Source organism: Phoenix dactylifera, chromosome 2, assembly GCF_051530095.1.
Source record: "Phoenix dactylifera cultivar Ajwa chromosome 2, Ajwa_hap1_PhDact_Kaust_v1.1, whole genome shotgun sequence".
Classification (NCBI taxonomy): Eukaryota; Viridiplantae; Streptophyta; class Magnoliopsida; order Arecales; family Arecaceae; genus Phoenix; species Phoenix dactylifera.
Window position 1 is genome coordinate 28,390,122 of NC_143191.1, and position 13,916 is coordinate 28,404,037.

General features: G+C 38.7%; 1 long non-coding RNA gene across 2 annotated transcripts; it reads right to left on the reverse strand.

Moving 5' to 3' along the window:
• Positions 1-381: 381 nt before the first annotated feature.
• On the reverse strand, positions 382-7,985 carry LOC103697185 (uncharacterized). Of its 2 annotated transcripts, none has more exons than XR_015975246.2 (4): positions 7,809-7,985; positions 7,494-7,666; positions 6,753-7,387; positions 382-786 (listed from the first exon to the last, which is right to left on the reverse strand). It is a non-coding gene; the product is annotated as an uncharacterized LOC103697185 (long non-coding RNA). The 2 variants fall into 2 exon arrangements; XR_005507027.3 differs by having other exon boundaries at positions 6,725-7,387.
• Positions 7,986-13,916: the final 5,931 nt, after the last annotated feature.

Genomic DNA, 13,916 nt, shown 5'->3' on the forward strand with positions numbered 1-13,916 from the left:
CTCGAGCTTGGGGCTTGCTTGGCAAAATAAAGGCTCGGACTTGAGCTTGTAAAGCTCGTTTCAATTACGAACCCGAACCCGGGCTCAGGCTCGAACTTGTAAAGCTCGTTTCAATTACGAACCCGAACCCGGGCTCGGGCTCGAGGTCGGACTCGGGCTCGATACGAGCCCGGTGGTCTGTTTTTTGTTTCCTTGAAATAGCACAGAAATAATTTGAATGTATATAAAAGAAATCATAAAGTGGTAGAACAATAAACAAGTAGGAAATGGATGAGCAAGATTGAGAAATTTAATTATGCCAGCATAAATTCTTTTTGGCTCAGCGCCTTGGATTACCATAAGACCACAGAGACAAGCGTCACATGAAATTAAGGGAAAGTATGAACACAAGTTGTTAAAAAGATGCATTATCTTGAGCGAAGACATCTTAAATGGTATTCATCAGATTGGCTGCCAATAAAAAGAACAAGAAAGTTTTGAATTAGACATTCATCACTGTCCTCTGCTGCTTAATTTACAAAGAGAGCACTGCATGAGCAAGCTATGGTAACCGCCAGGTGTTCTGGATGTTGTTTGAGCGGATAACCTCCATGGCTCCATTTCAGTAACATCCTGTGGCCTGGAAAGAGAAAATTGACTATTTGATGCATCAGTTCAGCCTATGATGCACGATAGCAATTATGGCGATGTCAACTATGGGTATATCCTGGCTCTTTTCAAGGAACGAGCTTCGCTTTTCCCTTGGGAGTATTTCTCACCCAACGGTCACCTTGGACGCAAGTCAAACTGTATCATGGCAAACAAGCAATTAGGTGCTGTGGCTACTAAACAAAACAAGATTATAAAAGCAAATGTAAGAAATAATTTGCAGGGTTTTTTTTCAAAAAAGAAAGGGAACTAATTTGCATGTTTCGAAATGGCAAATCAAAGACTTGGATAAGTAGCATTCACCAACCTGTTTCCAAACAACTAAGAATTTGCTGAATTTGCTTGTGAAGAAAAAAGTATACAATGGCATGTTATAGGAACAAATACAATGGCATATTCACCAACCTGAATTGCCATGTTATAAGATCACAGCCATCAAACCAATGGCATATGCATAACAAAGCTGCACTGTTCATTCCATGGCACGAGAGTTTACAGATCTGCCATTGAAATCAGCTTACGCTAAGCATCTCTAAACAGCCATTGATGTTAACAGGATTGGCTCTTACCTATATAAAAAGGTATAATAAACTGAACAAAGATGAAGATGGATAGCTGATGAACACTGCTCAATGACCCAACTCCAACAAGGTCTCGCTTTTCCTCCCAGACCATTAAGATCTGTTGGTTATTAAACTTATTTTTTAATATTAGAAACTTATGGTTTTATTTTGTAATTGCATATTAATATGGTGAGGAGTTACATATCTTTTGGGTTTTTAGGCATGTGGGAGTTACATGTCTTTTGAGTTTTTAGTCATGTGGGAGTTACATGGAGTTATAAGGGATTTATTTAGAGGAAGTTATTTGAGATTTATTTAGAATTGTGAATGGTGTAATGACCAATTCAATTAGGAAGGTTAAAAGGCCATCTAATGATGCCTATAAATATCCATGTACTCTAGTTGTTTTAAAAAAATAAGTGGAATACAAGTTATTCATGTATGCCTAAAATCCACTCCACTTTTCTTCCATAGAATAATTTGTGAGTATGAATCCTCTTGATTTCCAACAAACTGGTATCAGAGCCAAGACTTTTCTTGTGAGAAAGAGTGATGGCAAATGGAATGCTTCCGTTTCTTATGCCGCGGTTCAACAAGGATAACTATGAAAATTGGTATATCCGCATGAAGGCAATCTTGAGATCTTAAGATTTGTGGGAGATCATTGACAAAGGCTACACGGAATCGGAGGATGAAGATTCCTTGACTCCAGCTCAAAAAGTGTCCTTACAAGCCACAAGAAAGAAGGATCGGAAGGCCATCATGATCATCCATCAATGTTTGGATGATGGCATGCTACAACGAGTTGCTAATGCAACTTCTTCGAAGCAAACTTGGGAGATTCTCCAAAACTCCTATCAAGAAGTTGACAAAGTCAAGAAGATTCGTCTTCAATCTTTGCGTGGTGAATTTGAAGCCTTACATATGAAAGAATTCGAATCAATCTCAGATTACTCTTCAAGGGTGTTGACCGTCGTAAATCAACTAAGGTGGTACGGCGAAAATGTGAGTGATACAAGGGTTATTGAAAAAATCCTTCGTTCACTGGATCCCAAGTTCAATTTTATTGTTGTAGCCATTGAAGAGTCTAAAAATCTAGACTCCATGACAATCGATCAACTCATGGTGTCACTACAAGCTCATGAAGAGAAGGTTGTCCAGAAGCAAGAGACTTTAGAGCAAATGTTATAAACAAAAGTCTCTTTGAAAGAAAAAGAAGATCGTAGTTGGAAAGGCGAAAGAGGTCGTGGACGTAGAAATGGACGTGGTAGAGGAAGAGGTGGTCTTGGATCATCCAACAAAGAAGAAAAGAAGCAAGAATGGTATCAAACAAGAGGATATGGAAGAGAAAACAATTCGAGATCAAATAGAGGGAGGTATGATAAATCTCGATTTCGTTGCTATAATTGTCAAAAATATGGTCATTTTGCTTCGGAGTGTAGAAGTTCTTCTCAAAATACCGAAGAAGAAGCTAACTATGTTGAAAATGAAGAGACGGAGCAAATTTTGTTGTTGGCATGCAAAGGAGAAGAAAATGGAGATCATGATTTATGGTATCTTGACAATGTGGCTAGCAACCACATGTGCGGTGACAAAAGCAAATTTGTGGAGTTGGATGAAACTGCAAGCGGTAATGTGATTTTTGGAGATTCTTCCAAAGTATCGATCAAGGGAAAAGGTACAATTTTGATTCGCTTAAAAAATGGTGATCATCAATTTATTGCTAATGTTTTCTATGTCCCAAGCATAAAAAATAATATTTTGAGCTTAGGACAACTCTTAGAGAAAGGCTATAATATTCAAATGAAAGATCTTAATCTTTCGATAAGAGATCAAAAGGAAAGTTTGGTGGCCAAAGTTAAAATGACAAGAAACCGCATGTTTTTGCTCAACCTTCAAACCGATGTTGCTAAATGCTTGAAAGCTTGTATTGAAGATCCAAAATGGCTTTGGCACTTGAGGCTTGGGCACTTGAATTTTGATGGGCTAGAATTATTGGCCAAGAAGGATATGGTGAATGGGTTGCCCTTTATTGACCACCCAAATCAACTTTGTGAAGGATGTCTCTTTGGCAAGCAATCAAGAAAAAGCTTTCCAAAAGAAGCCAGCACAAGAGCAAGGGAACCACAACAACTTGTTCATTCAGATGTTTGTGGTCCATTCAATCCACCATCTTTTGGTAAGAACAAGTACTTTCTCTTATTTATTGATGACTTTAGCCGGAAGACTTGGGTGTATTTTCTTAAAGAAAAATCGGAGGTGTTTGAAGCATTTAAAAGATTCAAGGCACTTGTTGAGAAACAAAGTGGTTTTGATATAAAGGCTATACGATCCGATAGAGGAGGTGAGTTCACATCAAATGCTTTCAAAAATTTTTGTGAAGAAAATGGAATTCACCATCCTTTAACGGTTTCAAGATCCCCGCAACAAAATGGAGTTGCAGAGAGAAAAAATAGAACTATCCTTAATATGGTTCGGAGTATGTTAAAAAGCAAGAATATGCCTAAAGATTTTTGGACCGAAGCCGTTAATTGTGCAGTGTATTTATCCAACCGGTGTCCTACTAAAAGTGTGCCAAATCGAACACCACAAGAAGCATGGAGTGGAAGAAGACCAAGTGTCTATCATTTGCGTGTTTTTGGAAGCATAGCCTATGCACATGTGCCGGATGAAAAGCGCTCCAAGCTAGATGTCAAGAGTGAAAAATTGGTCTTCATCGGTTATGATGCAAGGTCCAAGGGCTACAAGTTGTACAATCCAAGAAGTCACAAGATCATCATTAGTAGAGATGTTGAATTTGATGAAGCAAGTTCATGGAATTGGAATTCTCCAAAAGAAGAGTATGACTTTTTTCCTTTCTTTGAAGAGGCGGAGCCCCCTTCTCCACCTTCAACACCTCCATCATCTGCTCAAGTGCAATCATCTCCATCATCAAGTGAGGCAAGCTCAAGTGAAGGACCAAGAGGCACAAGGAGTCTTCAAGACATATATGATGCCACGGATGAGGTAACGGAAAGATTAAGTGATTTAACACTTTTTTGTCTTTTTGCCGGTAGTGAATCTCTAAGATTTGAAGAAGCAACTCAAGACAAGAAGTGGAGAGATGCTATGAATGAAGAAATCAAAGCCATAGAGAAGAATGAAACTTGGGAGCTTACTACTCTTCCGGAAGGGCAAAAGGCAATCGGAGTCAAATGGGTGTACAAGGCAAAGAAGAATTCAAGAGGAGAAGTCGAGAGGCACAAGGCAATACTTGTTGTCAAGGGATACAACCAAAGGCCTGGGATCGACTATGATGAGGTATTTGCACCCGTTGCTCGTTTGGAAACTATTAGATTAATTATTTCTTTGGCGACACAAAACAATTGGAGAATCCATCAAATGGATGTGAAGTCCGCTTTTTTGAATGGTTTTCTTGAAGAAGAGGTTTATGTGAAACAACCTTTAGGATATATTGTGAAAGGGCAAGAAGACAAAGTTTTGAAATTAAAAAAAAGCCTTATATAGCTTGAAGCAAGCACCAAGAGCTTGGAATACCAAAATTGACAAGTATTTCCAAGACAACAAGTTCACCAAGTGTCCTTATGAGCATGCCCTTTACACAAAGGTCAATGATAATGGAGATGGTTGGCTTGTATGTAGATGACTTGATTTTTACCAGCAATAATTCTATTATGTTTGAAGAATTCAAGCAAGCTATGTCTCAAGAGTTTGAGATGACGGACATTGGCCCTATGGCTTACTACCTTGGCATTGAAGTGAAGCAAATGGAAGATGGAATGTTCATCTCTCAAGAAGGTTATGCTAAAGAAGTTCTCAAAAAGTTCAAGATGGATGATAGCAACCCGATGAGCACCCCCGTGGAATGTGGAGTCAAATTATCAAGATATGAAGATGGAGAAAAGGTAGATCCTACATTCTTCAAAAGTCTTGTTGGAAGTTTAAGATATTTAACTTGCACAAGGCCGGATATTCTATTTGGGGTTAGACTTGTTAGTCGGTATATGGAAGCTCCTACTTCATCCCATTTGAAGGTGGCCATGAGAATTCTTCGCTACATCAAAGGTACCCTTAATTATAGCCTATTCTATTCATTTGTTGATAACTTCACACTTGTTGGATATAGTGATAGTGATTGGGCCGGAGATGTGGATGAAAGAAAAAGTACAATGGGATATGTTTTCTTTATGGAAAGTGCGGCTTTTACATGGTCTTCAAAAAAGCAACCTATTATGACACTTTCTATTTGTGAAGCGAAGTATGTTGCCATCTCAAGTTGTGTTTGTCAAGCTATTTGGCTAAGATATTTGCTGAAGGAGCTTCATATGTTACAAGAAGAACCAACGGAGATTTTTGTGGACAACAAATCAGCAATAGCATTAGCCAAGAATCCGGTGTTTCATGAGCGAAGCAAGCATATCGATACAAAGTATCATTTCATTAGAGAATATATGGCTAAGAAGAAAGTGAAGCTCAAGTACATAAAGTCTCAAGATCAAATTGTCGATATTTTCACTAAGCCCCTCAAGAGTGAAACATTTTGCGAGTTAAGGAGTTTGCTTGGAGTTGCAAAACCAAGTTTAAGGGAGGGTGTTGGTTATTAAACTTGTTTTTTAATATTAGTAACTTATGGTTTTATTTTGTAATTGCATATTAGTATGGTGAGGAGTTACATATCTTTTGGGTTTTTAGTCATGTGGGAGTTACATGTCTTTTGAGTTTTTAGTCATGTGGGAGTTACATGGAGTTATAAGAGATTTATTTAGAGGAAGTTATTTGAAATTTATTTGGGGTTATGAATGGTGTAATGACCATTTCAATTAGGAAGGTTAAAAGACCATCTAATGATGCCTATAAATATCCATGTACTCTAGTTGTTTTAAAAAAATAAGTGGAATATAAGTTATTCATGTGTGCCTAAATTCCTCTCCACTTTTCTTCCATAGAATAATTTCTGAGTGTGAATCCTCTTGATTCTAACAAGATCAGCCGCGATCCTATCATTCTATCAAGATCAAGACTTTCAGTCGCGATCCATTGCTAAATAAGTGAAGTTCCAAACCATATTCCAGCTAATAGGCCTAACTCCTGAAATTGAAAAAGATCTTTAAAATTTAAAACCCAATTCCAGCAATTACATGTGATTTTTTAAATTCATGATATCTTTCCTTTGATCTTATAATTTTGGAAAATAATCATCAGATTATGCATCAAAACTAGGGAACAAATTCGGCTATTCAGTTTCGCATAAATTACAGCATCTGTCTCTGCAGAAAAAGATAAGAATATTAAGAAATCAAAATATAGCTATATACATCATATGGAAGCTGAAAATCAACAAAAGATTAGTCTATATGACCAAAACAAATAATAGTTACTGTAAGGACAAATAAGAATCAGCAAAGCTTGTAACTAATGTCAACATCTTAAGTGCTCACTATTGAAGATTCCAGAGGTTTTGCATCCAATATTAGTACAATAATACAACTGACAAATGCTAAATGAAGCATTACCTTGAGTAGAAGAATAACAATAAGGTACCTCCTGCTCATAGGTGGATGAACTTGGACCAAAATTTCTTTGCGAAGAAGTCATATGATCTTTATCTACACCACTAGCTCCATCTTCAGCATTGTAATATGGACGTCCATCTATACCATAAAATGACGACCCAGAACTAAAGGATGTAGAAACCATGAACATGACTAACTTGTTTCTGTTGATCCATCAAGTGGGCTAGCAATTGTTGAAATGGTCACAGACAAAAAAAGGCAATGACAGCAAGCCCGGTCACAGACAAAAAAGAAAATATATGTTCGGCCAAAGAAAGACGACAAGCTTGGAAATCAATATCCCATTCCAAAATACCTTAGAATTTCAAAACAAGGCAATCTCAGATCCCAAAACCAACTAGGAATCACATTATGCTCATAAAAAAAATCTCAATTAGCAAAAAAAATGAAGAGAACAGAGGAAAGCTCACTAGAAAAGTGATATAGAGAGGAGAGAGATGGGCGCAGTGAATGCCAAACAAAGGCGAAGAAGGTGGATGACATCAGAATCCTTTGTATTCTAATCCATTCCAACTTTCCAAGAGAGCATTAAATTAATCCGAGAAGAGGCCAAGAACTCACCCTCTCCAGCTGCACACACGTGCATCCGCCAATCCAAAAACCCTCAAAAGATTCAAAAAAAAAAAACCACTAAAAATCCCCTCAAAATCTTGCCTTTTTTCCTCCTGCCTAAAATCAATTAATGGGATTCTTTTAATCGAGGACTCACCTCGTTCTGCTTGCAATAGTCGACGTCGGTCTAGCTATTCTCGTCCTTGACCACGTCGGCGGGCCAGCTAGGGCTGGGGATGATGGTCGAGATCGATGACGTCAGGCGAGTTTGAAATCGGCAACCGGCAGATTGGGAGGTTAGCGAGGTGGAGGATCCTGGAGTGGAGGTCGCTGACGGAGATGGAGGTCGCACCAAAAGCAGATAAGTAGAGAGATGATGGAGCAAAGAGATGACGGTAGAGGAGCAAAGAGATTTCCGTCGCGATGGAGGCCGTCGCGATGAGGAGAAGTGAGGAAAGAAGAGGGAACTCACCGAGACGTCGAGGAGGAGGACGATGAGAAAGAAGAGAAGCACCGCACCGGCCGCCGGGAGGAGGAATGGAGGTTGGTTAGAGTCTGTATTGGAGTTGGAGAGGAGCCAAGGAGGCTTAACCGTTTGCCCGTTTAGAAAATTAGGAGACTAGGAGAGGGAGAGCTGGGGAGGAGGGCTTTGGCCCATTGGATGCAGGGTTTGGTTTCCAAATGATCTCGACCGTCGAATTTCAAACTTTAAGTCACGGGCTCGTTTAGGCTCGTAAGCTGCTCCGGCTCGGATTTAAACGGGCCTCATTTTGAGCTCGGGCTCGTTTGCCTAACGAGCCAAGCCCGAGCCGAGCCCGAGCCGAGCCCGAGCAGCTCGGCCTGTTATCAGGCCTAGCGAAAATGACCGGAAGGTTTATTAACTCTGACCAAAAGATTGTTTCTAACTTTCTTACTTTGTGAAGATTTCCCACAACTCTAGGCTTGAGAGGACTTTATTTTTATAAGAATTTGGCCGCAAAGGGTCAAACACCGAGGTGTCGAGGGTGAAAAGGCTGAAAGGCCTCGAGCTAGAGGAGCAACAGGGGGTCAAGCAGGAGGAGAAATAATAGATGGAGGAGGATGAGCCGAGAATGGTTGAGGTAGAAGTGACGATCTAGAAGACAAACATGGGCTTCAAAATAGTACATCTAAAAAAAATATAGTGCCACAGTTGAATCAGAAAACTTCCACAAGGAACATTTGAGGTATGCCTAGGATCTGTTATATTAGGGCTTGTTTGATTCGCAGAAAAGGAAGGAAAAAAAGTGTGGTCAACGAAAAAGTAATGAAATGCCTCTTATTTAGTTGGAGTTTTCAAAGAAGAAAGACGGAAAAGTTGTATTTTCATGGAAATATGATTCCCACATTTCATTAGAAAGTCTTTTTCATGGAAAACATGGAAAAGTTACTTTCCCATGAGCTGGAAATTACCCCATTTTTATTTTTTTTTCCAAAAAAAGCCTTTAAACATTAAAGAGGCATTAAAGACCTAATTTTTATTAAGGATATAATAGAAATTACACGTAACTTTTTCAAGAAAGTGGATGGTCAACCAAACATAAACACTTTGGAAATTTGTCACTTTTTCATAGTCAACCAAACATGCCAAAAGTACTTTTCTAGGCATTTTCTTCCTACGAATCTGCTTCCTAGAAATCTGCTTTCCAAAAATTATATTTGTAGAAGAAAAAATACTTTCCGCAAACCAAACGAGCCCATAGAGTAATTCCCCCAGATGAAGTCTTAAGCCCTAACAACTAGATAAGAATGGAATCACTTTTTTCACTTGGTTGGATCTTTAGCATATGAAACTTGCCTTACCAATGAGCAGAGCTTTTGAGGTCTCTTCAGATCTTCAAATTATACAAATTAAGACCATACCTAATGCAAAGCCATCTGTTCCATCAAACAAAATATCCTCACTCACATTTGCTACTTTCCCTTCAAAAAGAAATCATAAATAGGCAAAAAGAGATCGAGTTGTATCCGTTGGTGTGGTGGGACCCACCTCATTTAAAATTTAAACACAAAAAGAATAAGATAACGGTAATTGCGGAAAATTGGAGGTCTTCGGCCCGAAGTAAACAGAGAAAGAAAGAAAAATTTGTCGGGAATGGTTGATTTTCTTCAAATTTGGCTAAAATTTTAGTTTATTGTATCCAACATTAAAAGCTATAGATTAAATGATTTGGATTTTCGAAAATTCTCCTCTATTGATTATTTCAAGCAACAAAATTTGATGAGATCTATTCTCTATTTTGCTGTTTATTATTAAAATCTGCCTTATTGGTGATGGATGTTCTTATTGTGGAAGCCAAGATTAAATCTTATTGATGATTGTGCAGCCTCTAGTTGATCTAGAGAGGATCTATTATAATCTTATTATTCTAAATAGTAGAAGTTTTAGCAAGACTAGGTTCTGTAGTTTTTTCTCCACATCAAAAAATTTGCCATGTTAAAAAAATTGTGTTGCCTCTTCTGTATAGATTGCTTAATTATTTTGCTTGTTAGTTGCTTGAATAGATTGCAGAGATTATTGTTGTTTGGTGAATGAAATCCTATTTAATTACACAAAGAGAGAAAAGAAGTTAATAGAATTATTATTTCTTGATTGCATTTTTCCAACAAAATCGTATCAGATCCAAGTTGCTAGTGGCCGATTTTTTCTTATGTTGATTAAATCGAAGAGCATTCAGGTGGCATTATGGTTAAACTCATATCTTCCAATTGTTCCATATGAAAGTTCTGAATGGAAGATTTACTATTTTGTAAATATTTGTATAATCTTATTAAAGGAGATAGTGCCAAACCAAGTGACAAAACCCGGCAACAGTGGAATAAAATAAATAGAAAGATGATTGGATTAATCAGGTAGTGAATAGAGTTGGGCACTGGGCCGGGCCGCCCACGGCCCGGCACGAAGAGGGCCGTGCCTGGCACGGCCCGATAGCTACAGTGCCGGGCCGTGCCTGGCACGGCCCATTTAAAGGGGCCGTGCCGGGTCACAGGTAACTGGCCCGCGGGCCGACCCAGGCACGCCCTGCTTCGGGCCTGGGCCGGCACGGCCCGCTCTAGGCCCGCGGGCCAAGCACGGTACGGCCCGCGGGCCAGCCCGGCACGGCCCATCAGGGCCTGGGCCCGGCCCGGCCCGATAAAAATTAATGCTTCATAAATTTTTTTAATAAATTAATAAATATTGAAAACTAAAGATTTATGAATATAAAGCCACCTTAATGGTGGGGGGTTTGGCATAGACCCCTACCAGTTTATTAATTTAAATCAAAATGGTACATGAAGGGAGGTTTGGACCTTGGTCTGACCTCCAGAATACAATAAGAAAGGGGCCAAAGGGCCGAGGTTTGGACCTTGGTCTGACCTCCAGAATACAATAAAAATGTACAATTATAAAAAATTAAGAAATCTTACTAATCATCAGTGATTCAGTGAATCAGTATTCACTCTTCAGTCTTCAGTAGTGTTTGTATCATCATCATCAGAGGATGTTGTATTATGTCCACCTTTATCTTGAAGTCTTGCCTCAGCATCCAACCAATCTTTGAAGCAGAGAAGCATCTCCACCGTTTCGCCCGTCATCCTACTTCTCTTTTCGTCAAGAACACGCCGACCTGCACTAAAAGCGGATTCCGATGCTACCGTGGACATCGGCACAGCTAAAATATCGCGTGCAATTGCAGACATAACAGGATATTAATTTCTAACACTCTTCCACCAAGATAATACATCTAGATTTTCTATTTAATTTTCATCATATGCAGACTGAAGATCATTTCGTAAATAAAATTCTAGTTCACTACTTAAAGATGAAGAAGATGAAGATAAACTTGAAGCATGTGTGTGTCTTCTCTGTGCAAAGAATGAAAAAATAGATGACGAACGAGAACTACTAGAAGAAGGAATAGAGGTTTGTATTTGTGTTCTAGATCCACGAATTTTTTCATCATATATAGCATAAATATCATAAAGAAGTTGTTTTACCTCATTTTTAGCAGGTTCAGGATCTTTAATCATATTTTCACAGTATGCATCAAGTAAAATTAGCACGCCATTTAATTTAACTCTAGGATCAAATACAGCAGCTAAGTTATGCATAGGACATATCTTGTCCCAATACTCATTCTATTTAGATTCCATTAGGTCAATAATAGGCATTAAAACATCATCATATCTATGTTCTGCAAATTTTTGACTAATTATATATGCTTGTTGTAAAAATGAACATGAAGTTGGATAATAAATACCAGAAAGAACATTGGTAGCATTATAAAAACTAAGCAAAAAATCTTCCAAAATTTTTCCTTTATTCCAATCAGTTTCAGTCAATGTAAAGCCTAATCCACGATCATTAATATATGCACTTAATAAGTTTCTATATGGGTATGCATCATGTATCATGCTATATGTTGAGTTCCAACGAGTAATTACATCAAGTTTAAATTTTTTAAAATGTTTACCATGATTTATACATAGTTCCTTAAATTCTTGAAGTCTTGATCTTGAAGCATGAATAAAAGAAACTGCATTTCTAATTTTACCAATCACATCTTGAATCATACCCATGCCAGCTTGAACAAAAAGATTTAAGATATGACATGCACATCTAATATGCAATAAATTTCCATCTAACATGGGATGCAATGAGTCTTTTAGTAATGCAACAACAGAATTATTATTAGATGCATTATCAAAAGTAATAGACATAATTTTATCATTAATATTATATGAACATGCAGTTTGATAAATGATATTTGAAATTTGTTGCCCAGAATGTGGAAAATCAAAAGCACGAAAAGCAAGAATACGTTTATTTAATTGCCAATCATTATCAATATAATGAGCAGTAATGGCAATAAAACAATTACTACCTACAGATGCTGACCAAATATCAGAAGTTAATGAAATTTTTACATTTAAAGTAGAAAGTGATTCAATTAAACTTTGTTTCATTGCTAAAAAGTTAGTCATAGCTACTCTTCTAAATGTACGCCTACTAGTTCTTTTGTAAGCAGGTTGTAGGTTTAATTGAACATATTCTTCAAAATTAAAAGATTCACATAAACTAAAAGGTAATTCATCCTTAACTATCCATTTTGCAAGTGCTTTTCTTTGATTTTCATGATTATATGCAAAATTACCTACAAGTAATCCCCCTTGTATATTAAGGGTACTTTGAGTTTGAGCATGAGAATCATGCATCCTATGACTCTCTTGATGTCTTTTTAAATGCCCTGTTCCCCCACTACTACTACAACTATAAAGTTTGGCACATTTTTTACATTTAGCTTTCCAGACTCCATCAACCATAACTCTATCAAATTCAGTCCATACAGCACTAGTCCTCTTACGAGAAGAGGTTTGATCTTCACTCGGTTCACTAGTTCTAGAGGAACTAGGAACATAGGGTTGGGGATTAGTTTCTTCTCCATCAGAAACAGGAGGAATGCCAAACTGACTTTCCTCAAAAGATGACATATCTAAATTGATGAATTAAAAAAATAAAAACTAACCACAAGGAGGATTGGAGGAATTGAGTAGAGGGTCGGAGGGCAGAGGCAGAGCCGCAGAGCCGAGATTCTGAGCTTCCTCTTGTGCTCTCAACAAGAGTGACCTTCTCTTCTCAACAGGAACCTCCTCTTGTGTAGCACTTGAACACTTGCTAAATGCAAACTAAAAATTAAATTGCTAGAAGAGCACTTTAGAAGAGAGAAATAATAGTATTAGAGAAGGAGAGAATAGTTGGTTTGGTGTGGTGAGAATGAGGGAGGAAAGGGCTATTTATAGAAGCCCAAATTTTTTTTCCCCAAAATACCCCTCAATTCAGCCGTTATTGGACTGTTGGGAGGGGTAAAACTGACTTTTTTCCAAAATAGCCTTTGGAAACGGCTATTTTCCTCACCCCTCACCGTTGCGGGCCGTGCCAGGCACGGCCCGTTTGCACCCGTTACGGGCCGTGCCTGGCACGGCCCGTGGCGTGCCGTGCCCGGCCCGGCCCGCCAATAGACGGGCCGGGGGCCGGGCCGGGATTCCTTTTGCGCCCGCGACGGGCCGTGCCGGCATGGCCCGCTTCATAAGCGGGCCGGGCCAAGCACGGCCCGTTTAGACCTTGGGCCCAGTGGGCCTGGGTCGGGCCGGCCCGGCACGGCCCGATGCCCAACACTAGTAGTGAATAGATGATGGCATTTTTCTATAGAGACTAATGCCCATAATTTATGAAAGAAATTAGAGTCTTTATTAGCGGAAGACTACATAGAACAAGGCATTCATAATCATAAAGCTTGTGAATTGAAGTATAAGGAGGGAAGTTCAGTGGCCAAGCATTTAAGTAGATTTCAGGATGTGGTAATCAGCTAAATACTATAAAAATAATGCTCGATGATAAGTTGCAAGCATTGTTGTTGCTCAGCTCCTTGCATGATAGTGTGAAAACTCTAGTTGTATCACTTAGTAATTCAACTCCTAATGGTGTGGTAACATTAGGAATGGTAAAAGATAGTATGTTTAATGAGGATACCAGAAGATGTAGGACCTAAAACGGGCCCCAAGGCGGCGATGCTATATAGCA